General features: G+C 58.1%; 14 non-coding genes across 14 annotated transcripts; all 14 read right to left on the minus strand.

Moving 5' to 3' along the window:
* Positions 1-144: 144 nt before the first annotated feature.
* Positions 145-216, minus strand: TRNAP-AGG. Its single transcript has one exon. It is a non-coding gene; the product is annotated as a tRNA-Pro (tRNA).
* A 933-nt stretch (positions 217-1,149) lies between these two features.
* TRNAP-UGG lies at positions 1,150-1,221 on the minus strand. The gene has a single exon. It is a non-coding gene; the product is annotated as a tRNA-Pro (tRNA).
* Positions 1,222-2,895: 1,674 nt separating this feature from the next.
* TRNAP-AGG lies at positions 2,896-2,967 on the minus strand. The gene has a single exon. It is a non-coding gene; the product is annotated as a tRNA-Pro (tRNA).
* Positions 2,968-3,899: 932 nt separating this feature from the next.
* Positions 3,900-3,971, minus strand: TRNAP-UGG. Its single transcript has one exon. It is a non-coding gene; the product is annotated as a tRNA-Pro (tRNA).
* A 1,671-nt stretch (positions 3,972-5,642) lies between these two features.
* Positions 5,643-5,714, minus strand: TRNAP-AGG. The gene has a single exon. It is a non-coding gene; the product is annotated as a tRNA-Pro (tRNA).
* A 932-nt stretch (positions 5,715-6,646) lies between these two features.
* On the minus strand, positions 6,647-6,718 carry TRNAP-UGG. The gene has a single exon. It is a non-coding gene; the product is annotated as a tRNA-Pro (tRNA).
* Positions 6,719-8,395: 1,677 nt separating this feature from the next.
* On the minus strand, positions 8,396-8,467 carry TRNAP-AGG. The gene has a single exon. It is a non-coding gene; the product is annotated as a tRNA-Pro (tRNA).
* Positions 8,468-9,400: 933 nt separating this feature from the next.
* Positions 9,401-9,472, minus strand: TRNAP-UGG. The gene has a single exon. It is a non-coding gene; the product is annotated as a tRNA-Pro (tRNA).
* A 1,674-nt stretch (positions 9,473-11,146) lies between these two features.
* On the minus strand, positions 11,147-11,218 carry TRNAP-AGG. The gene has a single exon. It is a non-coding gene; the product is annotated as a tRNA-Pro (tRNA).
* A 920-nt stretch (positions 11,219-12,138) lies between these two features.
* TRNAP-UGG lies at positions 12,139-12,210 on the minus strand. Its single transcript has one exon. It is a non-coding gene; the product is annotated as a tRNA-Pro (tRNA).
* A 1,676-nt stretch (positions 12,211-13,886) lies between these two features.
* Positions 13,887-13,958, minus strand: TRNAP-AGG. The gene has a single exon. It is a non-coding gene; the product is annotated as a tRNA-Pro (tRNA).
* A 942-nt stretch (positions 13,959-14,900) lies between these two features.
* On the minus strand, positions 14,901-14,972 carry TRNAP-UGG. The gene has a single exon. It is a non-coding gene; the product is annotated as a tRNA-Pro (tRNA).
* A 1,675-nt stretch (positions 14,973-16,647) lies between these two features.
* TRNAP-AGG lies at positions 16,648-16,719 on the minus strand. Its single transcript has one exon. It is a non-coding gene; the product is annotated as a tRNA-Pro (tRNA).
* Positions 16,720-17,657: 938 nt separating this feature from the next.
* TRNAP-UGG lies at positions 17,658-17,729 on the minus strand. The gene has a single exon. It is a non-coding gene; the product is annotated as a tRNA-Pro (tRNA).
* Positions 17,730-24,608: the final 6,879 nt, after the last annotated feature.

A 24,608-nucleotide genomic window follows, 5' to 3' on the forward strand; every position in this document is an offset into this window, starting at 1 on the left:
AGACTCACGCCCCGGTCCAACTAATCCTTTCGTAGGTCTAAGGAAAGCAGTGTTTCACAGGAGTTTCCAAAAGCGAGCCCGGCAAGGGTGTGGAGACGTGAAGGTAGGTGAGGAAACACAGCCCGCGGGAGAGGGCGGGCAGATGGGCTTGTCCGGGATTTGAACCCGGGACCTCTCGCACCCTAAGCGAGAATCATACGCCTAGACCAACAAGCCACTTTGGCTGGGGTCTGGCCTCAGCAGTTTAGGCCAAAGCCCAACCTGCCTGTAAATGTTCACCACTTCTAAACGGCGCTCCTCCAGTGCCACGATACCCCAGGCAACGGTGTCTGTGCGTGTGCCGTCGGGCACCGGTAGGTGGAATCCAGCGCCCGCGTCTTCGGCTCCCGGGGAGGGCTACGTTGAGGCCACGCCAATCAGGAGAAGAGTGGGTAGAAGAAAAGAGCCAGAAAGTTGCAAGAGTCCTCCTTTCCATCTGAGCTGGGTGCTCCATTCTCCACTTGGGGGGCTAGCCCTGAGAGCTGGGCGGATAGGGTGCGGGCAGCGCCAGCTGTGTCTGGGCTTTTCTGTCTGAGCCGGGCGCTGGGTTCTTGTCTTCGGGGTGGGAGCGTGTGGCTCTGCGGAGTGGGCGTCCGGCCTCCGGGGAGCTGGCGAGCTCCTCCAGCTGCGTAGGCCCACACTTAAGCCTCTCCCCTTCCTTGGGGTGCCCACTGGAAAGCCTCCCCAGCCTGTGCTCCAGCTGGACTGTTAAGCCTCCCTGCGTGGCTTGCGCTGGGGAGCAGGAACCCCCGTTGGGCGTCATTTGCGGGGACATGGCGTCAGGAAAGCATTTGGGCCACCAGGTCAACCCATTGGGTCCAATGGGTGGAGGATGCCGCCGACTCCCTGTGGGGCCACCTCAAGCCGGTCCTCCCGCCAGCGGCCGTCCGGCCTCTCCTCGCCCTGCCCTGCCCCGCCCCAGTGGCCCTTGCGCCACGTGCTCAAGATGCTCCTTCCGCCATCGGGGGAGGCGGCCACTCCGGCTCGCCCTCTGCAGCCCTCAGCCACCCGGCACTACGTTGAGACGCTAAGGCAGCTGTGGCTCGACAGGCTGTTGGAGAAAGAAAAGGTAGACGGGGCAAATCGGGCCAGCAACGAGACCTCGTGCCAGGGCTTGTCCGGGAATTGAACCCGGGACCTCTTGCTCCCAAAGCAAGAATCATGCTCCTAGACCAACAAGCCACAGCCTGCTGCTCATGGCACCCTCCCGCCCGCGACTGAATGAAAGGGCACGCTCCCTGTGGAAGGCGTTAAGGTGGCCAGCTAGGCCTATCAACGCCACGGGCTGCACCTGGAGGAAGAGCCAGGGGGCAGAGATGGAGTGCAAGCGGACTCAGCTGGGCCGGAAGAGGCAGGGCCTCGAAAGCCAGGAAGCTGGCGAGAGACAGAGGCTGCTGCTGGGACAGGGCACTCGCTCCCTGGGAGGATTTGGAGCAGTACACCCAGAGCAAGGAGGAAAGCCAGGGGTTTTAGGAAGCAGTCCAGGAAGGAGCAGTCCAGGCAAGGGGAGAAAGCCCAGAAGTGCTGGGCGTAGGGTCCCTGGACTGGATCCGCAGAAGAGGGCCCGTCCGGGTTCCCCTACCAGCCACCGAGAGCATGGCCTAGACCAGGCGCAGGGCACTGAGGGGCACGACGGGACCTGGGTCACCGTGGTGGTGACAGAGAATGGAAGCCCTGTACGCTGGAAAGGGGGGGAACGCCGCGTCCCCTAGCCGGAGGGCTGAATCCCACAGAGGAGAGCGGCAGCTCCTGAGAGCGAGAGAGGGGCTCCAGAGGAGTAACTGACGGGGTGTTACCGCCGGTTGGGGGGTCAGCCTGAGCCAGCCTATTCCCAGGAGGAGCGGTGCGCGGACCCGTGCCGTCACACTAACCAAATGGAAAGAAGAGCAGGAAAAGCACCCCATCGGGGAAAGATGAGCCGCCAGCCCAGCCCGAGTTCCCCGTAGAGCAGCCACGAAACCACGGCACGGGCTGGTGGGGGATTTCTGGCACCCTAAGCGAGAATCCTACCTCTAGACCAAGAAGCCCCTCTGGCCAAGGAGGGGCTCGGCACGCCCCGGCCCGGAAGTTTGGGAGAAACAACAGGCCGCTGTCGGCATCAAGTTGAAAAGGACCGCGCCTCTCTTCAGCTTTCCAAGGTCATCTCCACGCTGGGTCTGTCACACCCCTGGAGCAGCAAACCAAATTTACACCCTAACGCCACTCTCACGCCACAGGATTGGGGAGAAAAACCCAGGCAAAAGTTGGGGGAAAAAAAGAAAGGCAAACAGACCCTTTGGCGAGGGCTTGTCCAGGAGCTGACCCTGGGGCCTCTCGCACCCGAAGCGACACTTGGACTCGCCAAAGTCAACAAACCCTTTCTTTGGAGCCGTAGCGATCATCATTTCCACGTTTTTCGCAACCAAACCGAACCAAGCCAAGCCGAAGGAAACCAAACCAAGCCCCCCAAGAACTGGCAGAGTTAGCCCTGAAATGAAAAAAAGGACTGTGCCTGACTTCACCTTTCCAAGGTCTCCTCCTCGCTCTCTCACGCCGTACGTGAGAACCCTTCACCTGGCCCGAGGAACCAAATGCAGACCCTAACGCAGCCCTCCCTCTCCGGGATGTTGGAGAGGAAGAGGAAGAAAAAACCCGCCACGGTGCGCTGCAAAGACAGGCTCGGCCAGAGCTGGGATGAAATTTGGAGCCGGGGTCTCTCGCGCCCAAGAGCAGACTCACGCCCCGGTCCAACTAATCCTTTCGTAGGTCTAAGGAAAGCAGTGTTTCACAGGAGTTTCCAAAAGCGAGCCCGGCAAGGGTGTGGAGACGTGAAGGTAGGTGAGGAAACACAGCCCGCGGGAGAGAGGGCGGGCAGATGGGCTTGTCCGGGATTTGAACCCGGGACCTCTCGCACCCTAAGCGAGAATCATACGCCTAGACCAACAAGCCACTTTGGCTGTGGTCTGGCCTCAGCAGTTTAGGCCAAAGCCCAACCTGCCTGTAAATGTTCACCACTTCTAAACGGCGCTCCTCCAGTGCCACGATACCCCAGGCAACGGTGTCTGTGCGTGTGCCGTCGGGCACCGGTAGGTGGAATCCAGCGCCCGCGTCTTCGGCTCCCGGGGAGGGCTACGTTGAGGCCACGCCAATCAGGAGAAGAGTGGGTAGAAGAAAAGAGCCAGAAAGTTGCAAGAGTCCTCCTTTCCATCTGAGCTGGGTGCTCCATTCTCCACTTGGGGGGCTAGCCCTGAGAGCTGGGCGGATAGGGTGCGGGCAGCGCCAGCTGTGTCTGGGCTTTTCTGTCTGAGCCGGGCGCTGGGTTCTTGTCTTCGGGGTGGGAGCGTGTGGCTCTGCGGAGTGGGCGTCCGGCCTCCGGGGAGCTGGCGAGCTCCTCCAGCTGCGTAGGCCCACACTTAAGCCTCTCCCCTTCCTTGGGGTGCCCACTGGAAAGCCTCCCCAGCCTGTGCTCCAGCTGGACTGTTAAGCCTCCTGCGTGGCTTGCGCTGGGGAGCAGGAACCCCCGTTGGGCGTCATTTGCGGGGACATGGCGTCAGGAAAGCATTTGGGCCACCAGGTCAACCCATTGGGTCCAATGGGTGGAGGATGCCGCCGACTCCCTGTGGGGCCACCTCAAGCCGGTCCTCCCGCCAGCGGCCGTCCGGCCTCTCCTCGCCCTGCCCTGCCCCGCCCCAGTGGCCCTTGCGCCACGTGCTCAAGATGCTCCTTCCGCCATCGGGGGAGGCGGCCACTCCGGCTCGCCCTCTGCAGCCCTCAGCCACCCGGCACTACGTTGAGACGCTAAGGCAGCTGTGGCTCGACAGGCTGTTGGAGAAAGAAAAGGTAGACGGGGCAAATCGGGCCAGCAACGAGACCTCGTGCCAGGGCTTGTCCGGGAATTGAACCCGGGACCTCTTGCTCCCAAAGCAAGAATCATGCTCCTAGACCAACAAGCCACAGCCTGCTGCTCATGGCACCCTCCCGCCCGCGACTGAATGAAAGGGCACGCTCCCTGTGGAAGGCGTTAAGGTGGCCAGCTAGGCCTATCAACGCCACGGGCTGCACCTGGAGGAAGAGCCAGGGGGCAGAGATGGAGTGCAAGCGGACTCAGCTGGGCCGGAAGAGGCAGGGCCTCGAAAGCCAGGAAGCTGGCGAGAGACAGAGGCTGCTGCTGGGACAGGGCACTCGCTCCCTGGGAGGATTTGGAGCAGTTACACCCAGAGCAAGGAGGAAAGCCAGGGGTTTTAGGAAGCAGTCCAGGGAAGGAGCAGTCCAGGCAAGGGGGAGAAAGCCCAGAAGTGCTGGGCGTAGGGTCCCTGGACTGGATCCCGCAGAAGAGGGCCCGTCCGGGTTCCCCTACCAGCCACCGAGAGCATGGCCTAGACCAGGCGCAGGGCACTGAGGGGCACGACGGGACCTGGGTCACCGTGGTGGTGACAGAGAATGGAAGCCCTGTACGCTGGAAAGGGGGGGAACGCCGCGTCCCCTAGCCGGAGGGCTGAATCCCACAGAGGAGAGCGGCAGCTCCTGAGAGCGAGAGAGGGGCTCCAGAGGAGTAACTGACGGGGTGTTACCGCTGGTTGGGGGGTCAGCCTGAGCCAGCCTATTCCCAGGAGGAGCGGTGCGCGGACCCGTGCCGTCACACTAACCAAATGGAAAGAAGAGCAGGAAAAGCACCCCATCGGGGAAAGATGAGCCGCCAGCCCAGCCCCGAGTTCCCCGTAGAGCAGCAAAGAAACCACGGCAAGGGCTTGTGTGGGATTTCTGGCACCCTAAGCGAGAATCCTACCTCTAGACCAAGAAGCCCCTCTGGCCAAGGAGGGGCTCGCACGCCCGGCCGGAAGTTTGGGAGAAACAACAGGCCGCTGTCGGCATCAAGTTGAAAAGGACCGCGCCTCTCTTCAGCTTTCCAAGGTCATCTCCACGCTGGGTCTGTCACACCCCTGGAGCAGCAAACCAAATTTACACCCTAACGCCACTCTCACGCCACAGGATTGGGGAGAAAAACCCAGGCAAAAGTTGGGGGAAAAAAAGAAAGGCAAACAGACCCTTTGGCGAGGGCTTGTCCAGGAGCTGACCCTGGGGCCTCGCACCGGCGACACTTGGACTCGCCAAAGTCAACAAACCCTTTCTTTGGAGCCGTAGCGATCATCATTTCCACGTTTTTCGCAACCAAACCGAACCAAGCCAAGCCGAAGGAAACCAAACCAAGCCCCCCAAGAACTGGCAGAGTTAGCCCTGAAATGAAAAAAAGGACTGTGCCTGACTTCACCTTTCCAAGGTCTCCTCCTCGCTCTCTCACGCCGTACGTGAGAACCCTTCACCTGGCCCGAGGAACCAAATGCAGACCCTAACGCAGCCCTCCCTCTCCGGGATGTTGGAGAGGAAGAGGAAGAAAAAACCCGCCACGGTGCGCTGCAAAGACAGGCTCGGCCAGAGCTGGGATGAAATTTGGAGCCGGGGTCTCTCGCGCCCAAGAGCAGACTCACGCCCCGGTCCAACTAATCCTTTCGTAGGTCTAAGGAAAGCAGTGTTTCACAGGAGTTTCCAAAAGCGAGCCCGGCAAGGGTGTGGAGACGTGAAAGTAGGTGAGGAAACACAGCCTGCGGGAGAGAGGGCGGGTAGATGGGCTTGTCCGGGATTTGAACCCGGGACCTCTCGCACCCTAAGCGAGAATCATACGCCTAGACCAACAAGCCACTTTGGCTGTGGTCTGGCCTCAGCAGTTTAGGCCAAAGCCCAACCTGCCTGTAAATGTTCACCACTTCTAAACGGCGCTCCTCCAGTGCCACGATACCCCAGGCAACGGTGTCTGTGCGTGTGCCGTCGGGCACCGGTAGGTGGAATCCAGCGCCCGCGTCTTCGGCTCCCGGGGAGGGCTACGTTGAGGCCACGCCAATCAGGAGAAGAGTGGGTAGAAGAAAAGAGCCAGAAAGTTGCAAGAGTCCTCCTTTCCATCTGAGCTGGGTGCTCCATTCTCCACTTGGGGGGCTAGCCCTGAGAGCTGGGCGGATAGGGTGCGGGCAGCGCCAGCTGTGTCTGGGCTTTTCTGTCTGAGCCGGGCGCTGGGTTCTTGTCTTCGGGGTGGGAGCGTGTGGCTCTGCGGAGTGGGCGTCCGGCCTCCGGGGAGCTGGCGAGCTCCTCCAGCTGCGTAGGCCCACACTTAAGCCTCTCCCCTTCCTTGGGGTGCCCACTGGAAAGCCTCCCCAGCCTGTGCTCCAGCTGGACTGTTAAGCCTCCCTGCGTGGCTTGCGCTGGGGAGCAGGAACCCCCGTTGGGCGTCATTTGCGGGGACATGGCGTCAGGAAAGCATTTGGGCCACCAGGTCAACCCATTGGGTCCAATGGGTGGAGGATGCCGCCGACTCCCTGTGGGGCCACCTCAAGCCGGTCCTCCCGCCAGCGGCCGTCCGGCCTCTCCTCGCCCTGCCCTGCCCCGCCCCAGTGGCCCTTGCGCCACGTGCTCAAGATGCTCCTTCCGCCATCGGGGGAGGCGGCCACTCCGGCTCGCCTCTGCAGCCCTCAGCCACCCGGCACTACGTTGAGACGCTAAGGCAGCTGTGGCTCGACAGGCTGTTGGAGAAAGAAAAGGTAGACGGGGCAAATCGGGCCAGCAACGAGACCTCGTGCCAGGGCTTGTCCGGGAATTGAACCCGGGACCTCTTGCTCCCAAAGCAAGAATCATGCTCCTAGACCAACAAGCCACAGCCTGCTGCTCATGGCACCCTCCCGCCCGCGACTGAATGAAAGGGCACGCTCCCTGTGGAAGGCGTTAAGGTGGCCAGCTAGGCCTATCAACGCCACGGGCTGCACCTGGAGGAAGAGCCAGGGGGCAGAGATGGAGTGCAAGCGGACTCAGCTGGGCCGGAAGAGGCAGGGCCTCGAAAGCCAGGAAGCTGGCGAGAGACAGAGGCTGCTGCTGGGACAGGGCACTCGCTCCCTGGGAGGATTTGGAGCCGGTACACCCAGAGCAAGGAGGAAAGCCAGGGGTTTTAGGAAGCAGTCCAGGGAAGGAGCAGTCCAGGCAAGGGGGAGAAAGCCCAGAAGTGCTGGGCGTAGGGTCCCTGGACTGGATCCCGCAGAAGAGGGCCCGTCCGGGTTCCCCTACCAGCCACCGAGAGCATGGCCTAGACCAGGCGCAGGGCACTGAGGGGCACGACGGGACCTGGGTCACCGTGGTGGTGACAGAGAATGGAAGCCCTGTACGCTGGAAAGGGGGGGAACGCCGCGTCCCCTAGCCGGAGGGCTGAATCCCACAGAGGAGAGCGGCAGCTCCTGAGAGCGAGAGAGGGGCTCCAGAGGAGTAACTGACGGGGTGTTACCGCTGGTTGGGGGGTCAGCCTGAGCCAGCCTATTCCCAGGAGGAGCGGTGCGCGGACCCGTGCCGTCACACTAACCAAATGGAAAGAAGAGCAGGAAAAGCACCCCATCGGGGAAAGATGAGCCGCCAGCCCAGCCCCGAGTTCCCCGTAGAGCAGCAAAGAAACCACGGCAAGGGCTTGTGTGGGATTTCTGGCACCCTAAGCGAGAATCCTACCTCTAGACCAAGAAGCCCCTCTGGCCAAGGAGGGGCTCGGCACGCCCCGGCCCGGAAGTTTGGGAGAAACAACAGGCCGCTGTCGGCATCAAGTTGAAAAGGACCGCGCCTCTCTTCAGCTTTCCAAGGTCATCTCCACGCTGGGTCTGTCACACCCCTGGAGCAGCAAACCAAATTTACACCCTAACGCCACTCTCACGCCACAGGATTGGGGAGAAATACCCCGGCAAAAGTTGGGGGAAAAAAAGAAAGGCAAACAGACCCTTTGGCGAGGGCTTGTCCAGGAGCTGACCCTGGGGCCTCTCGCACCCGAAGCGACACTTGGACTCGCCAAAGTCAACAAACCCTTTCTTTGGAGCCGTAGCGATCATCATTTCCACGTTTTTCGCAACCAAACCGAACCAAGCCAAGCCGAAGGAAACCAAACCAAGCCCCCCAAGAACTGGCAGAGTTAGCCCTGAAATGAAAAAAAGGACTGTGCCTGACTTCACCTTTCCAAGGTCTCCTCCTCGCACTAAAACGCCGTACGTGAGAACCCATCACCTGGCCCGAGGAACCAAATGCAGACCCTAACGCAGCCCTCCTCTCCGGGATGTTGGAGAGGAAGAGGAAGAAAAACCCGCCACGGTGCGCTGCAAAGACAGGCTCGGCCAGAGCTGGGATGAAATTTGGAGCCGGGGTCTCTCGCGCCCAAGAGCAGACTCACGCCCCGGTCCAACTAATCCTTTCGTAGGTCTAAGGAAAGCAGTGTTTCACAGGAGTTTCCAAAAGCGAGCCCGGCAAGGGTGTGGAGACGTGAAGGTAGGTGAGGAAACACAGCCCGCGGGAGAGAGGGCGGGCAGATGGGCTTGTCCGGGATTTGAACCCGGGACCTCTCGCACCCTAAGCGAGAATCATACGCCTAGACCAACAAGCCACTTTGGCTGTGGTCTGGCCTCAGCAGTTTAGGCCAAAGCCCAACCTGCCTGTAAATGTTCACCACTTCTAAACGGCGCTCCTCCAGTGCCACGATACCCCAGGCAACGGTGTCTGTGCGTGTGCCGTCGGGCACCGGTAGGTGGAATCCAGCGCCCGCGTCTTCGGCTCCCGGGGAGGGCTACGTTGAGGCCACGCCAATCAGGAGAAGAGTGGGTAGAAGAAAAGAGCCAGAAAGTTGCAAGAGTCCTCCTTTCCATCTGAGCTGGGTGCTCCATTCTCCACTTGGGGGGCTAGCCCTGAGAGCTGGGCGGATAGGGTGCGGGCAGCGCCAGCTGTGTCTGGGCTTTTCTGTCTGAGCCGGGCGCTGGGTTCTTGTCTTCGGGGTGGGAGCGTGTGGCTCTGCGGAGTGGGCGTCCGGCCTCCGGGGAGCTGGCGAGCTCCTCCAGCTGCGTAGGCCCACACTTAAGCCTCTCCCCTTCCTTGGGGTGCCCACTGGAAAGCCTCCCCAGCCTGTGCTCCAGCTGGACTGTTAAGCCTCCCTGCGTGGCTTGCGCTGGGGAGCAGGAACCCCCGTTGGGCGTCATTTGCGGGGACATGGCGTCAGGAAAGCATTTGGGCCACCAGGTCAACCCATTGGGTCCAATGGGTGGAGGATGCCGCCGACTCCCTGTGGGGCCACCTCAAGCCGGTCCTCCCGCCAGCGGCCGTCCGGCCTCTCCTCGCCCTGCCCTGCCCCGCCCCAGTGGCCCTTGCGCCACGTGCTCAAGATGCTCCTTCCGCCATCGGGGGAGGCGGCCACTCCGGCTCGCCCTCTGCAGCCCTCAGCCACCCGGCACTACGTTGAGACGCTAAGGCAGCTGTGGCTCGACAGGCTGTTGGAGAAAGAAAAGGTAGACGGGGCAAATCGGGCCAGCAACGAGACCTCGTGCCAGGGCTTGTCCGGGAATTGAACCCGGGACCTCTTGCTCCCAAAGCAAGAATCATGCTCCTAGACCAACAAGCCACAGCCTGCTGCTCATGGCACCCTCCCGCCCGCGACTGAATGAAAGGGCACGCTCCCTGTGGAAGGCGTTAAGGTGGCCAGCTAGGCCTATCAACGCCACGGGCTGCACCTGGAGGAAGAGCCAGGGGGCAGAGATGGAGTGCAAGCGGACTCAGCTGGGCCGGAAGAGGCAGGGCCTCGAAAGCCAGGAAGCTGGCGAGAGACAGAGGCTGCTGCTGGGACAGGGCACTCGCTCCCTGGGAGGATTTGGAGCCGGTACACCCAGAGCAAGGAGGAAAGCCAGGGGTTTTAGGAAGCAGTCCAGGGAAGGAGCAGTCCAGGCAAGGGGGAGAAAGCCCAGAAGTGCTGGGCGTAGGGTCCCTGGACTGGATCCCGCAGAAGAGGGCCCGTCCGGGTTCCCCTACCAGCCACCGAGAGCATGGCCTAGACCAGGCGCAGGGCACTGAGGGGCACGACGGGACCTGGGTCACCGTGGTGGTGACAGAGAATGGAAGCCCTGTACGCTGGAAAGGGGGGGAACGCCGCGTCCCCTAGCCGGAGGGCTGAATCCCACAGAGGAGAGCGGCAGCTCCTGAGAGCGAGAGAGGGGCTCCAGAGGAGTAACTGACGGGGTGTTACCGCTGGTTGGGGGGTCAGCCTGAGCCAGCCTATTCCCAGGAGGAGCGGTGCGCGGACCCGTGCCGTCACACTAACCAAATGGAAAGAAGAGCAGGAAAAGCACCCCATCGGGGAAAGATGAGCCGCCAGCCCAGCCCCGAGTTCCCCGTAGAGCAGCAAAGAAACCACGGCAAGGGCTTGTGTGGGATTTCTGGCACCCTAAGCGAGAATCCTACCTCTAGACCAAGAATTCCCTCTGGCCAAGGAGGGGCTCGGCACGCCCCGGCCCGGAAGTTTGGGAGAAACAACAGGCCGCTGTCGGCATCAAGTTGAAAAGGACCGCGCCTCTCTTCAGCTTTCCAAGGTCATCTCCACGCTGGGTCTGTCACACCCCTGGAGCAGCAAACCAAATTTACACCCTAACGCCACTCTCACGCCACAGGATTGGGGAGAAAAACCCAGGCAAAAGTTGGGGGAAAAAAAGAAAGGCAAACAGACCCTTTGGCGAGGGCTTGTCCAGGAGCTGACCCTGGGGCCTCTCGCACCCGAAGCGACACTTGGACTCGCCAAAGTCAACAAACCCTTTCTTTGGAGCCGTAGCGATCATCATTTCCACGTTTTTCGCAACCAAACCGAACCAAGCCAAGCCGAAGGAAACCAAACCAAGCCCCCCAAGAACTGGCAGAGTTAGCCCTGAAATGAAAAAAAGGACTGTGCCTGACTTCACCTTTCCAAGGTCTCCTCCTCGCTCTCTCACGCCGTACGTGAGAACCCTTCACCTGGCCCGAGGAACCAAATGCAGACCCTAACGCAGCCCTCCCTCTCCGGGATGTTGGAGAGGAAGAGGAAGAAAAACCCGCCACGGTGCGCTGCAAAGACAGGCTCGGCCAGAGCTGGGATGAAATTTGGAGCCGGGTCTCGCGCCAAGAGCAGACTCACGCCCCGGTCCAACTAATCCTTTCGTAGGTCTAAGGAAAGCAGTGTTTCACAGGAGTTTCCAAAAGCGAGCCCGGCAAGGGTGTGGAGACGTGAAGGTAGGTGAGGAAACACAGCCCGCGGGAGAGAGGGCGGGCAGATGGGCTTGTCCGGGATTTGAACCCGGGACCTCTCGCACCCTAAGCGAGAATCATACGCCTAGACCAACAAGCCACTTTGGCTGTGGTCTGGCCTCAGCAGTTTAGGCCAAAGCCCAACCTGCCTGTAAATGTTCACCACTTCTAAACGGCGCTCCTCCAGTGCCACGATACCCCAGGCAACGGTGTCTGTGCGCAGCCGTCGGGCACCGGTAGGTGGAATCCAGCGCCCGCCTTCGGCTCCCGGGAGGGCTACGTTGAGGCCACGCCAATCAGGAGAAGAGTGGGTAGAAGAAAAGAGCCAGAAAGTTGCAAGAGTCCTCCTTTCCATCTGAGCTGGGTGCTCCATTCTCCACTTGGGGCTAGCCCTGAGAGCTGGGCGGATAGGGTGCGGGCAGCGCCAGCTGTGTCTGGGCTTTTCTGTCTGAGCCGGGCGCTGGGTTCTTGTCTTCGGGTGGGAGCGTGTGGCTCTGCGGAGTGGGCGTCCGCCTCCGGGAGCTGGCGAGCTCCTCCAGCCGCGTAGGCCCACACTTAAGCCTCTCCTTCCTTGGGGTGCCCACTGGAAAGCCTCCCAGCCTGTGCTCCAGCTGGACTGTTAAGCCTCCTGCGTGGCTTGCGCTGGGGAGCAGGAACCCCCGTTGGGCGTCATTTGCGGGGACATGGCGTCAGGAAAGCATTTGGGCCACCAGGTCAACCCATTGGGTCCAATGGGTGGAGGATGCCGCCGACTCCCTGTGGGGCCACCTCAAGCCGGTCCTCCCGCCAGCGGCCGTCCGGCCTCTCCTCGCCCTGCCCTGCCCCGCCCCAGTGGCCCTTGCGCCACGTGCTCAAGATGCTCCTTCCGCCATCGGGGGAGGCGGCCACTCCGGCTCGCCCTCTGCAGCCCTCAGCCACCCGGCACTACGTTGAGACGCTAAGGCAGCTGTGGCTCGACAGGCTGTTGGAGAAAGAAAAGGTAGACGGGGCAAATCGGGCCAGCAACGAGACCTCGTGCCAGGGCTTGTCCGGGAATTGAACCCAGGACCTCTTGCTCCCAAAGCAAGAATCATGCTCCTAGACCAACAAGCCACAGCCTGCTGCTCATGGCACCCTCCCGCCCGCGACTGAATGAAAGGGCACGCTCCCTGTGGAAGGCGTTAAGGTGGCCAGCTAGGCCTATCAACGCCACGGGCTGCACCTGGAGGAAGAGCCAGGGGGCAGAGATGGAGTGCAAGCGGACTCAGCTGGGCCGGAAGAGGCAGGGCCTCGAAAGCCAGGAAGCTGGCGAGAGACAGAGGCTGCTGCTGGGACAGGGCACTCGCTCCCTGGGAGGATTTGGAGCCGGTACACCCAGAGCAAGGAGGAAAGCCAGGGGTTTTAGGAAGCAGTCCAGGGAAGGAGCAGTCCAGGCAAGGGGGAGAAAGCCCAGAAGTGCTGGGCGTAGGGTCCCTGGACTGGATCCCGCAGAAGAGGGCCCGTCCGGGTTCCCCTACCAGCCACCGAGAGCATGGCCTAGACCAGGCGCAGGGCACTGAGGGGCACGACGGGACCTGGGTCACCGTGGTGGTGACAGAGAATGGAAGCCCTGTACGCTGGAAAGGGGGGGAACGCCGCGTCCCCTAGCCGGAGGGCTGAATCCCACAGAGGAGAGCGGCAGCTCCTGAGAGCGAGAGAGGGGCTCCAGAGGAGTAACTGACGGGGTGTTACCGCTGGTTGGGGGGTCAGCCTGAGCCAGCCTATTCCCAGGAGGAGCGGTGCGCGGACCCGTGCCGTCACACTAACCAAATGGAAAGAAGAGCAGGAAAAGCACCCCATCGGGAAAGATGAGCCGCCAGCCCAGCCCCGAGTTCCCGTAGAGCAGCAAAGAAACCACGGCAAGGGCTTGTGTGGGATTTCTGGCACCCTAAGCGAGAATCCTACCTCTAGACCAAGAAGCCCTCTGGCCAAGGAGGGGCTCGGCACGCCCCGGCCCGGAAGTTTGGGAGAAACAACAGGCCGCTGTCGGCATCAAGTTGAAAAGGACCGCGCCTCTCTTCAGCTTTCCAAGGTCATCTCCACGCTGGGTCTGTCACACCCCTGGAGCAGCAAACCAAATTTACACCCTAACGCCACTCTCACGCCACAGGATTGGGGAGAAAAACCCAGGCAAAAGTTGGGGGAAAAAAAGAAAGGCAAACAGACCCTTTGGCGAGGGCTTGTCCAGGAGCTGACCCTGGGGCCTCTCGCACCCGAAGCGACACTTGGACTCGCCAAAGTCAACAAACCCTTTCTTTGGAGCCGTAGCGATCATCATTTCCACGTTTTTCGCAACCAAACCGAACCAAGCCAAGCCGAAGGAAACCAAACCAAGCCCCCCAAGAACTGGCAGAGTTAGCCCTGAAATGAAAAAAAGGACTGTGCCTGACTTCACCTTTCCAAGGTCTCCTCCTCGCTCTCTCACGCCGTACGTGAGAACCCTTCACCTGGCCCGAGGAACCAAATGCAGACCCTAACGCAGCCCTCCCTCTCCGGGATGTTGGAGAGGAAGAGGAAGAAAAAACCCGCCACGGTGCGCTGCAAAGACAGGCTCGGCCAGAGCTGGGATGAAATTTGGAGCCGGGGTCTCTCGCGCCCAAGAGCAGACTCACGCCCCGGTCCAACTAATCCTTTCGTAGGTCTAAGGAAAGCAGTGTTTCACAGGAGTTTCCAAAAGCGAGCCCGGCAAGGGTGTGGAGACGTGAAGGTAGGTGAGGAAACACAGCCCGCGGGAGAGAGGGCGGGCAGATGGGCTTGTCCGGGATTTGAACCCGGGACCTCTCGCACCCTAAGCGAGAATCATACGCCTAGACCAACAAGCCACTTTGGCTGTGGTCTGGCCTCAGCAGTTTAGGCCAAAGCCCAACCTGCCTGTAAATGTTCACCACTTCTAAACGGCGCTCCTCCAGTGCCACGATACCCCAGGCAACGGTGTCTGTGCGCAGCCGTCGGGCACCGGTAGGTGGAATCCAGCGCCCGCGTCTTCGGCTCCCGGGGAGGGCTACGTTGAGGCCACGCCAATCAGGAGAAGAGTGGGTAGAAGAAAAGAGCCAGAAAGTTGCAAGAGTCCTCCTTTCCATCTGAGCTGGGTGCTCCATTCTCCACTTGGGGGGCTAGCCCTGAGAGCTGGGCGGATAGGGTGCGGGCAGCGCCAGCTGTGTCTGGGCTTTTCTGTCTGAGCCGGGCGCTGGGTTCTTGTCTTCGGGGTGGGAGCGTGTGGCTCTGCGGAGTGGGCGTCCGGCCTCCGGGGAGCTGGCGAGCTCCTCCAGCTGCGTAGGCCCACACTTAAGCCTCTCCCCTTCCTTGGGGTGCCCACTGGAAAGCCTCCCCAGCCTGTGCTCCAGCTGGACTGTTAAGCCTCCCTGCGTGGCTTGCGCTGGGGAGCAGGAACCCCCGTTGGGCGTCATTTGCGGGGACATGGCGTCAGGAAAGCATTTGGGCCACCAGGTCAACCCATTGGGTCCAATGGGTGGAGGATGCCGCCGACTCCCTGTGGGGCCACCTCAAGCCGGTCCTCCCGCCAGCGGCCGTCCGGCCTCTCCTCGCCCTGCCCTGCCCCGCCCCGCCCCGCCCCAGTGGCCCTTGCGCCACGTGCTCAAGATGCTCCTTCCGCCATCGGGGGAGGCGGCCACTCCGGCTCGCCCTCTGCAGCCCTCAGCCACCCGGCACTACGTTGAGACGCTAAGGCAGCTGTGGCTCGACAGGCTGTTGGAGAAAGAAAAGGTAGACGGGGCAAATCGGGCCAGCAACGAGACCTCGTGCCAGGGCTTGTCCGGGAATTGAACCCGGGACCTCTTGCTCCCAAAGCAAGAATCATGCTCCTAGACCAACAAGCCACAGCCTGCTGCTCATGGCACCCTCCCGCCCGCGACTGAATGAAAGGGCACGCTCCCTGTGGAAGGCGTTAAGGTGGCCAGCTAGGCCTATCAACGCCACGGGCTGCACCTGGAGGAAGAGCCAGGGGGCAGAGATGGAGTGCAAGCGGACTCAGCTGGGCCGGAAGAGGCAGGGCCTCGAAAGCCAGGAAGCTGGCGAGAGACAGAGGCTGCTGCTGGGACAGGGCACTCGCTCCCTGGGAGGATTTGGAGCCGGTACACCCAGAGCAAGGAGGAAAGCCAGGGGTTTTAGGAAGCAGTCCAGGGAAGGAGCAGTCCAGGCAAGGGGGAGAAAGCCCAGAAGTGCTGGGCGTAGGGTCCCTGGACTGGATCCCGCAGAAGAGGGCCCGTCCGGGTTCCCCTACCAGCCACCGAGAGCATGGCCTAGACCAGGCGCAGGGCACTGAGGGGCACGACGGGACCTGGGTCACCGTGGTGGTGACAGAGAATGGAAGCCCTGTACGCTGGAAAGGGGGGGAACGCCGCGTCCCCTAGCCGGAGGGCTGAATCCCACAGAGGAGAGCGGCAGCTCCTGAGAGCGAGAGAGGGGCTCCAGAGGAGTAACTGACGGGGTGTTACCGCTGGTTGGGGGGTCAGCCTGAGCCAGCCTATTCCCAGGAGGAGCGGTGCGCGGACCCGTGCCGTCACACTAACCAAATGGAAAGAAGAGCAGGAAAAGCACCCCATCGGGGAAAGATGAGCCGCCAGCCCAGCCCCGAGTTCCCCGTAGAGCAGCAAAGAAACCACGGCAAGGGCTTGTGTGGGATTTCTGGCACCCTAAGCGAGAATCCTACCTCTAGACCAAGAAGCCCCTCTGGCCAAGGAGGGGCTCGGCACGCCCCGGCCCGGAAGTTTGGGAGAAACAACAGGCCGCTGTCGGCATCAAGTTGAAAAGGACCGCGCCTCTCTTCAGCTTTCCAAGGTCATCTCCACGCTGGGTCTGTCACACCCCTGGAGCAGCAAACCAAATTTACACCCTAACGCCACTCTCACGCCACAGGATTGGGGAGAAAAACCCAGGCAAAAGTTGGGGGAAAAAAAGAAAGGCAAACAGACCCTTTGGCGAGGGCTTGTCCAGGAGCTGACCCTGGGGCCTCTCGCACCCGAAGCGACACTTGGACTCGCCAAAGTCAACAAACCCTTTCTTTGGAGCCGTAGCGATCATCATTTCCACGTTTTTCGCAACCAAACCGAACCAAGCCAAGCCGAAGGAAACCAAACCAAGCCCCCCAAGAACTGGCAGAGTTAGCCCTGAAATGAAAAAAAGGACTGTGCCTGACTTCACCTTTCCAAGGTCTCCTCCTCGCTCTCTCACGCCGTACGTGAGAACCCTTCACCTGGCCCGAGGAACCAAATGCAGACCCTAACGCAGCCCTCCCTCTCCGGGATGTTGGAGAGGAAGAGGAAGAAACAACCCGCCACGGTGCGCTGCAAAGACAGACTCGGCCAGAGCTGGGATGAAATTTGGAGCCGGGTCTCGCGCCAAGAGCAGACTCACGCCCCGGTCCAACTAATCCTTTCGTAGGTCTAAGGAAAGCAGTGTTTCACAGGAGTTTCCAAAAGCGAGCCCGGCAAGGGTGTGGAGACGTGAAGGTAGGTGAGGAAACACAGCCCGCGGGAGAGAGGGCGGGCAGATGGGCTTGTCCGGGATTTGAACCCGGGACCTCTCGCACCCTAAGCGAGAATCATACGCCTAGACCAACAAGCCACTTTGGCTGTGGTCTGGCCTCAGCAGTTTAGGCCAAAGCCCAACCTGCCTGTAAATGTTCACCACTTCTAAACGGCGCTCCTCCAGTGCCACGATACCCCAGGCAACGGTGTCTGTGCGTGTGCCGTCGGGCACCGGTAGGTGGAATCCAGCGCCCGCGTCTTCGGCTCCCGGGGAGGGCTACGTTGAGGCCACGCCAATCAGGAGAAGAGTGGGTAGAAGAAAAGAGCCAGAAAGTTGCAAGAGTCCTCCTTTCCATCTGAGCTGGGTGCTCCATTCTCCACTTGGGGGGCTAGCCCTGAGAGCTGGGCGGATAGGGTGCGGGCAGCGCCAGCTGTGTCTGGGCTTTTCTGTCTGAGCCGGGCGCTGGGTTCTTGTCTTCGGGGTGGGAGCGTGTGGCTCTGCGGAGTGGGCGTCCGGCCTCCGGGGAGCTGGCGAGCTCCTCCAGCTGCGTAGGCCCACACTTAAGCCTCTCCCCTTCCTTGGGGTGCCCACTGGAAAGCCTCCCCAGCCTGTGCTCCAGCTGGACTGTTAAGCCTCCCTGCGTGGCTTGCGCTGGGGAGCAGGAACCCCCGTTGGGCGTCATTTGCGGGGACATGGCGTCAGGAAAGCATTTGGGCCACCAGGTCAACCCATTGGGTCCAATGGGTGGAGGATGCCGCCGACTCCCTGTGGGGCCACCTCAAGCCGGTCCTCCCGCCAGCGGCCGTCCGGCCTCTCCTCGCCCTGCCCTGCCCCGCCCCGCCCCAGTGGCCCTTGCGCCACGTGCTCAAGATGCTCCTTCCGCCATCGGGGGAGGCGGCCACTCCGGCTCGCCCTCTGCAGCCCTCAGCCACCCGGCACTACGTTGAGACGCTAAGGCAGCTGTGGCTCGACAGGCTGTTGGAGAAAGAAAAGGTAGACGGGGCAAATCGGGCCAGCAACGAGACCTCGTGCCAGGGCTTGTCCGGGAATTGAACCCGGGACCTCTTGCTCCCAAAGCAAGAATCATGCTCCTAGACCAACAAGCCACAGCCTGCTGCTCATGGCACCCTCCCGCCCGCGACTGAATGAAAGGGCACGCTCCCTGTGGAAGGCGTTAAGGTGGCCAGCTAGGCCTATCAACGCCACGGGCTGCACCTGGAGGAAGAGCCAGGGGGCAGAGATGGAGTGCAAGCGGACTCAGCTGGGCCGGAAGAGGCAGGGCCTCGAAAGCCAGGAAGCTGGCGAGAGACAGAGGCTGCTGCTGGGACAGGGCACTCGCTCCCTGGGAGGATTTGGAGCCGGTACACCCAGAGCAAGGAGGAAAGCCAGGGGTTTTAGGAAGCAGTCCAGGGAAGGAGCAGTCCAGGCAATGGGGAGAAAGCCCAGAAGTGCTGGGCCTAGGGTCCCTGGACTGGATCCCGCAGAAGAGGTGTGACCTTATTGATGTAAACGGGGACCATATAGAACATGGGTTGCAACCAAGGTCCTGTAGTGGCACCAAATCCTAAGTAAGGGGGGTCATGTGAGGTGTCTAAGACCAGGTTCTGGGTTGCTGGTTGTGATTATGCTGTCTGTATGTCTGTGTATCATTTTGTAGTTAAAGTTATAAGTATTGGGTCTGTAATGTCTATAGTTTGTATTCTGCTCTGCCTCTGGGAAGTGTCCCAGACAAGCTGATGTTAGCCCGGCATAGCTGGCTTAATGGCCCATTAAAGAGCCATCAGCTACATAATTGACCCATGGAGAGAAGGCAGACACGCCTTGTGACTCAGCAAAGTATGCAGGGACTGGCCCATGTGACTCCAGACTCCATGTTTTTTGCTGTAAATTTCCACAGTGAAGACAAAGGGATTCTTACACCTGGAAAAGTCTATATAAGCCTAATGCCTCATCTCCATCTGGTCTTCAATCCTGCTTCTGACCTCTGGAGGGACTTTGCTACAAACTGAAGCTTTACACAAGGGACTGAAGGACCCATCCCAGTGGGGGATGCTCTCCAGAGACTTAATCTAAACCTGCAGTTTTACTCCAGCACTGCTGCAAGCCTGAACTAAGAACTTTGCCATTACTGTAGGTAATTGATTGCATTTAACCAATTCTACCTCTCATCTCTACCTTTTTCCCTTTGCAAATAAACCTTTAGATTTTAGATTCTAAAGGATTGGCAACAGCGTGATTTGTGGGTAAGATCTGATGTGTATATTGACCTGGGTCTGGGGCTTGGTCCTTTGGGATCGAGGGAACCTTTTTCTTTTATTGGGGTGTTGGTTTTCATAACCATTTATCCCCAGGGCGAGTGCACTGGTGGTGATACTGGGAGACTGGAGTGTCTAAGGAAATTGCTTGTGTGACTTGTGGTTAGCCAGTGGGGTGAGACCAAAGTCCTTTTTGTCTGGCTGGTTTGGTTTGCCTTAGAGGTGGAAAAGCCCCAGCCTAGGGCTGTAACTGCCCTGTTTAAGCAATTGGTCCTGATTTGGCACTCTCAGTTGGGTTCCGCCAGAATCGCTCCGTCACAGTGGCGTAGTCGTGCTTGGATCCACAGAACCAGGTCAATTAAGCTTTGGGTCAGAACCCCACGCTATCCAAATTCGAATTTTGGGGTTTGAGAGTTTGATTGGTTAGAGAGCTGCTGCAATGGCTGAGCAGAGAGATTATGTGGGACTGGGCAAAAGAGCCCTGGAAAATTTGTGCTCAGAAAAGGGGATAAGCTTTAGAAAGAAAGCTACAAAGGAGGAACTCAGAAATCTGTTAATGGCCAATGATCAGGGAGCTTGGCCCTTGCCTGACGCTGCAGAAACAGTTGGAGGGCAAGAAGCGACAGATAAACTGCAACTTGAGCGTGAACGGAGTCTAACAGATCTTCGGTTGCTGGAAAGGCAAAAAATAGCTGAATTAGAGAAGGAGGCTGATGAGAGAAAGAAGGAGGCTGATGAGAGAAAGAAGGAGGCTGATGAGAGAGAAGAGAGAGCTCGTAAGGGGCGTCTGGAGCTGCTGGCTGCTGAACGGGAGACTCACAGGATGCAACAGGAGACTCACAAGATGCAACAGGAGACTCACAAGATGCAACAGGAGACGGCCAAAGTTCAGCTCCAAGTGGAAGAGCAGAGAAAGTCATCACCCCCTGGTACTCCACTTCCCCACCGCCATGAGAAAAACTGGGAAAGGATGTGTCCCATTTACAGTGATACTGAGGATATAGAGGCGTTTCTATCTACCTTTGAACGACTCTGCAGTCTGTACCAAATCCCAGAAGGTCAGCGAATGCCTGTCCTGCTGACCAGACTGACTGGAAAAGCCAGGGAGGTATTTAATGAATTGGGGGAACGGGAAGCCTTGGATTATGAGCTGTTTAAAGATTCTGTGTTAAGGCGGTTCAAGGTCACTCCTGAATCCTACAGAGTTAAATTTAGAGAGTTTAAAATGTCTAAGGATTGTACTTTTGTAGAATGTGCTCATAAACTGATGGGTTTTGTTAAAAAATGGGTTATGGGAGCAAAGGCACATGGGAGTTTTGACAAACTGCTGGATTTGATAACTTTAGAACAGTTCCTAGACATTGTGCCTGACCATGTGAGTGCAGCTGTGTGTGATAGGGACCCTGAGTCAGTCCTACGGGCGGCAGATTGCAGATGCCCATACCCAAAACAGGGCTCGGGAAGGGTGTAAACCCCTGGGGAAAACTAGTCACCATTCTCCCCCGCTCAAGAGGAGGGAAGGATTTAAAGGTAAACCTGGCCCTGACTCCTCTAAAGGGGGGATGGAGGGTAGGAACTCGCATCCCAGGATGGAACAGGTGACCTGCTATCACTGTGGTATGCTGGGCCACATCAGACCCGATTGCCCGACCCTGAAGGGCAACCCAAAGCCAGTGCAGGCCAACTCCATTACCCTGAGCACTCAGGCTGAACCAAGCCTCAACAGCTCCACCTTAAGTCCAGGTGCGAGCACAGCGATGGCTAATGCCAACCCCATTGTCTCCAGTGGCCTGGGGGGAGGGGATGAGCTCACCAGTTATGTCAGAACTGAGGCTTGGCAAGGGAGTGAGAGGTTTATTAAGGAGGCAAAGGTCAATGGTGTTGAATGCATGGGATGGCGAGACACGGGCTCTGATGTAACTATAGTCAAGGGACATCTGGTGAAGCCAGAGGACATGTTGCCAGGGGAATATGTGACGATAGTGGCACTATCTGAGTACTCTGTGGACCTGCCAATGGCTAGAATCCACCTTGAGTGGGATGGCTTTCAAGGGGAGGTGAAGGCTGCGGTCCGGGATTTAATCCCGGCGGATGTTTTGGTAGGAAATAACATACTGAGGGTGAATGGCCACGTGAATGTGGTGACCAGGTCGCAGAAAGAGTTGGTGCCTGGGACAGATACCTTAGCTGAGGCCGGGTGGAGAGACGGCGAACAGACAGAGAGTGTCTCTCATGATGAAGCAGGTGAGGATTTGTCTGAAGTTTCAGAGATGGCTCTAAATTCAAACAAAACCCAAAATGAATTCATTGCGGCTCAGCAAAGTGATATATCTCTGGAGAGAGCCAGGAATGATGCCCAAAGTCAGGTCCCAGCCAGTGAAGAGAGAGGCAGGTTTTTCATGCAGGATGGGCTGTTGTATAGGGAGCCGCCCAGGGAAGGAAGAATATTCCCAAGCAGCAGCTCACAAACAGCTTGTGGTACCGGAGAGTTACCGGTGATTTGTTGAAGTTGGCTCATGATGGTCCATTTGCAGGACATCTGGGTGTAGGCAAAACATGTGACAGGCTAGAGCAAAATTTCTACTGGCCTCACCTCTTTGGGTCGGTGAGAGATTACTGCAGGAGCTGTGAACTGTGCCAGAAGCGTAAGGGGTTAAGGGGGCCTAGCAAGGTGCCCTCCAGCCTCTGCCTGTTATTGGGGAGGCTTTTGCCAGAGTGGCTGTGGATATTGTGGGGCCATTCCCAAGACCCTCCAGAAATGGGAAGAAATACATTCTGGTATTGGTAGATTTTGCTACCAGATATCCTGAGGCTGTAGCCTTGGCTAATATTGAGGCAGAGACAGTGGCAGTGGCCTTGTTCTCTATTTTCAGCAGGGTGGGTTTTCCTAAAGAAATATTGTCTGACCGTGGGTCTAACTTCATGTCCGTGGTTTTCAAGCAGTTGTGGGAGTTATGTGGGTAAAGCACCTGAAGGCTGCTCCTACCACCCCCAGACTAATGGCCTAGTGGAAAGGTTCAATGGAACCCTAAAGTCTATGCTGAAAATGTACGTTGATAGACGCCAGAATGACTGGGATGTTCTGCTGCCGTATTGTATGCGTACAGGAGTGTGCCCCAAGAGTCTACAGGGTTTGCTCCCTTTGAGCTGCTCTATGGGAGGCAGGTCCGGGGGCCCCTAGATTTGGTCCGTGACTCGTGGGAAGGTAATGTGAAGGAGACAGAGCAGCCAGTGGCTGAGTATGTGGCTCAGTTCAAGGAGAGTTTGCAGGAGATGATGAAGTTGGTTGAGCAGAATCTGAAAGAGAGCCAGGATTCTCAGAAAGCCTGGTATGATAAAGATGCTAAGGAGAGAGCGTTTGAAATAGGGGACATGGTGTTGGTGCTAGATCCTGTCCGGAGGAACAAAATGAAAGATGTTTGGATCAGGCCCATGGAGGTAGTGGTGTATTTTAATGAGGTGACCTATGACGTGGGAAAGCCAGAGCTCCAGGGGAGCGTGCAGACAGTGCATGTGAACAGAATGAAGGCTTATCATGCAAGGGAGGTAAATGTGAACATGATCTGTTGTGCTGAGGAAGAGGCAGTGTCTGTCCCTTTGATTGACATGGTTGCTGAAAGCCAGGAAGAGACGCCTCTTGAAAGCATTGAGATGGGGGAGGGTTTATCCCCCCCTCAAAGAAAGGAGCTGCTAATGTTGTTAACACACCACAAGCGAACCTTCTCCAACAGGCCAGGGCTCACTGATAGGATGACACACTCCATTCAGACGGTGGGTCCCCGCCCAGCTCCCAGCAGAGCTTACAGGGCCAAAGGAGAGATGCAAAGGCAGATCCAGGAGGAAGTAAAAAGCATGCTGACAATGGGGTAATTACCACCCATGAGCCCCTGGGCCTCTCCCATTGTGATGGTGCCAAAGAAGGATAAAACCATGAGGTTTTGTGTGGATTACAGGAAGCTAAATGCGATCACTCAGCCTGACCCTTACCCCACACCCAGAATAGAGGATCTATTGGATACACTGGGGGGGGCAAAGTTTATAAGCACCCTGGATTTGACTAGGGGATATTGGCAAATTCCCCTAGATGCTGATGCACAAGAAAAATCCGCTTTCATAGTGGAATCTGGCCTGTATGAGTTCAAAGTGTTGCCCTTTGGGATGCGTAATTCAGGGGCTACTTTCATGAGACTTATAAATGAGGTCCTACGGGGATTAGAGTCTTTTGCCAGGGCCTATATAGACGACCTGGCCATATTCAGCAGTTCGTGGCAAGATCACCTTAACCACATAGGGGTTGTGCTGCACCGGCTCAGAGAGGCCAATCTAACTGTTAAGGTGTCTAAATGCAGAATGGGAGCTGCTGAGGTGACCTACCTAGGGCACAGGGTGGGCAATGGGCAACTGCGCCCTGAGCCTTTGAAGGTGGAGGCCATTAAAAACTGGCCTCTCCCTAGAACTAAGAAGCAGGTCCACTCATTCATTCGTCTGGCCAACTATTACAGGAGGTTTGTAAAGGGATTCAATGACATTGTTGTTCCCATCACAGACTTAACGAGAAAGGAAAAACCAGACCAGGTGCTATGGCTAGAGGCCTGTGAGTAGGCATTTCAAAGCATCAAGAGTGCTTTGGCTAAAGAGCAGTTTTGGCCAGCCCAGATTTCAGCAAACCTTTTCTGCTGTGTACAGATGCTTCCAATATCGGGCTTGGGGCAGTACTGATGCAAGAAGGGAAGGGAAGGGATAAAAGACATCCCGTGGCGTATCTAAGCAAGAAATTGTCCCCCACTGAGCAAAATTATGCTACCATTGAGAAGGAATGTTATGCCATTGTCTGGGCTGTCAAGCAGCTTAGGCCCTATTTGTACAACAAAAGTTTCACTGTGTTGAGTGATCATGCCCCTCTGGTCTGGCTGCACAAGGCCAAAGGTACCAACTCCAGATTGCTGCGCTGGAGTTTGGCCCTTCAAGAGTATGAAATGGATATAGTCCTCATAAAGGGGAAGGAAAATATCGTGGCTGATGCATTGTCCAGAGTGGGGAGCTCTTAGGATGCAGTCAGCGATGTTTTGTCATCCCTTCCTGCATCACTTTTGCGTTGGGGGTGTGACGTTATTGATGTAAACGGGGACCATATAGAACATGGGTTGCAACCAAGGTCCTGTAGTGGCACCAAATCCTAAGTAAGGGGGGTCATGTGAGGTGTCTAAGACCAGGTTCTGGGTTGCTGGTTGTGATTATGCTGTCTGTATGTCTGTGTATCATTTTGTAGTTAAAGTTATAAGTATTGGGTCTGTAATGTCTATAGTTTGTATTCTGCTCTGCCTCTGGGAAGTGTCCCAGACAAGCTGATGTTAGCCCGGCATAGCTGGCTTAATGGCCCATTAAAGAGCCATCAGCTACATAATTGACCCATGGAGAGAAGGCAGACACGCCTTGTGACTCAGCAAAGTATGCAGGGGCTGGCCCATGTGACTCCAGACTCCATGTTTTTTGCTGTAAATTTCCACAGTGAAGACAAAGGGATTCTTACACCTGGAAAAGTCTATATAAGCCTAATGCCTCATCTCCATCTGGTCTTCAATCCTGCTTCTGACCTCTGGAGGGACTTTGCTACAAACTGAAGCTTTACACAAGGGACTGAAGGACCCATCCCAGTGGGGGATGCTCTCCAGAGACTTAATCTAAACCTGCAGTTTTACTCCAGCACTGCTGCAAGCCTGAACTAAGAAC

The sequence above is a fragment of the Mauremys reevesii genome, linkage group 6 (genome assembly GCF_016161935.1).
Source record: "Mauremys reevesii isolate NIE-2019 linkage group 6, ASM1616193v1, whole genome shotgun sequence".
NCBI lineage: Eukaryota > Metazoa > Chordata > Testudines > Geoemydidae > Mauremys > Mauremys reevesii.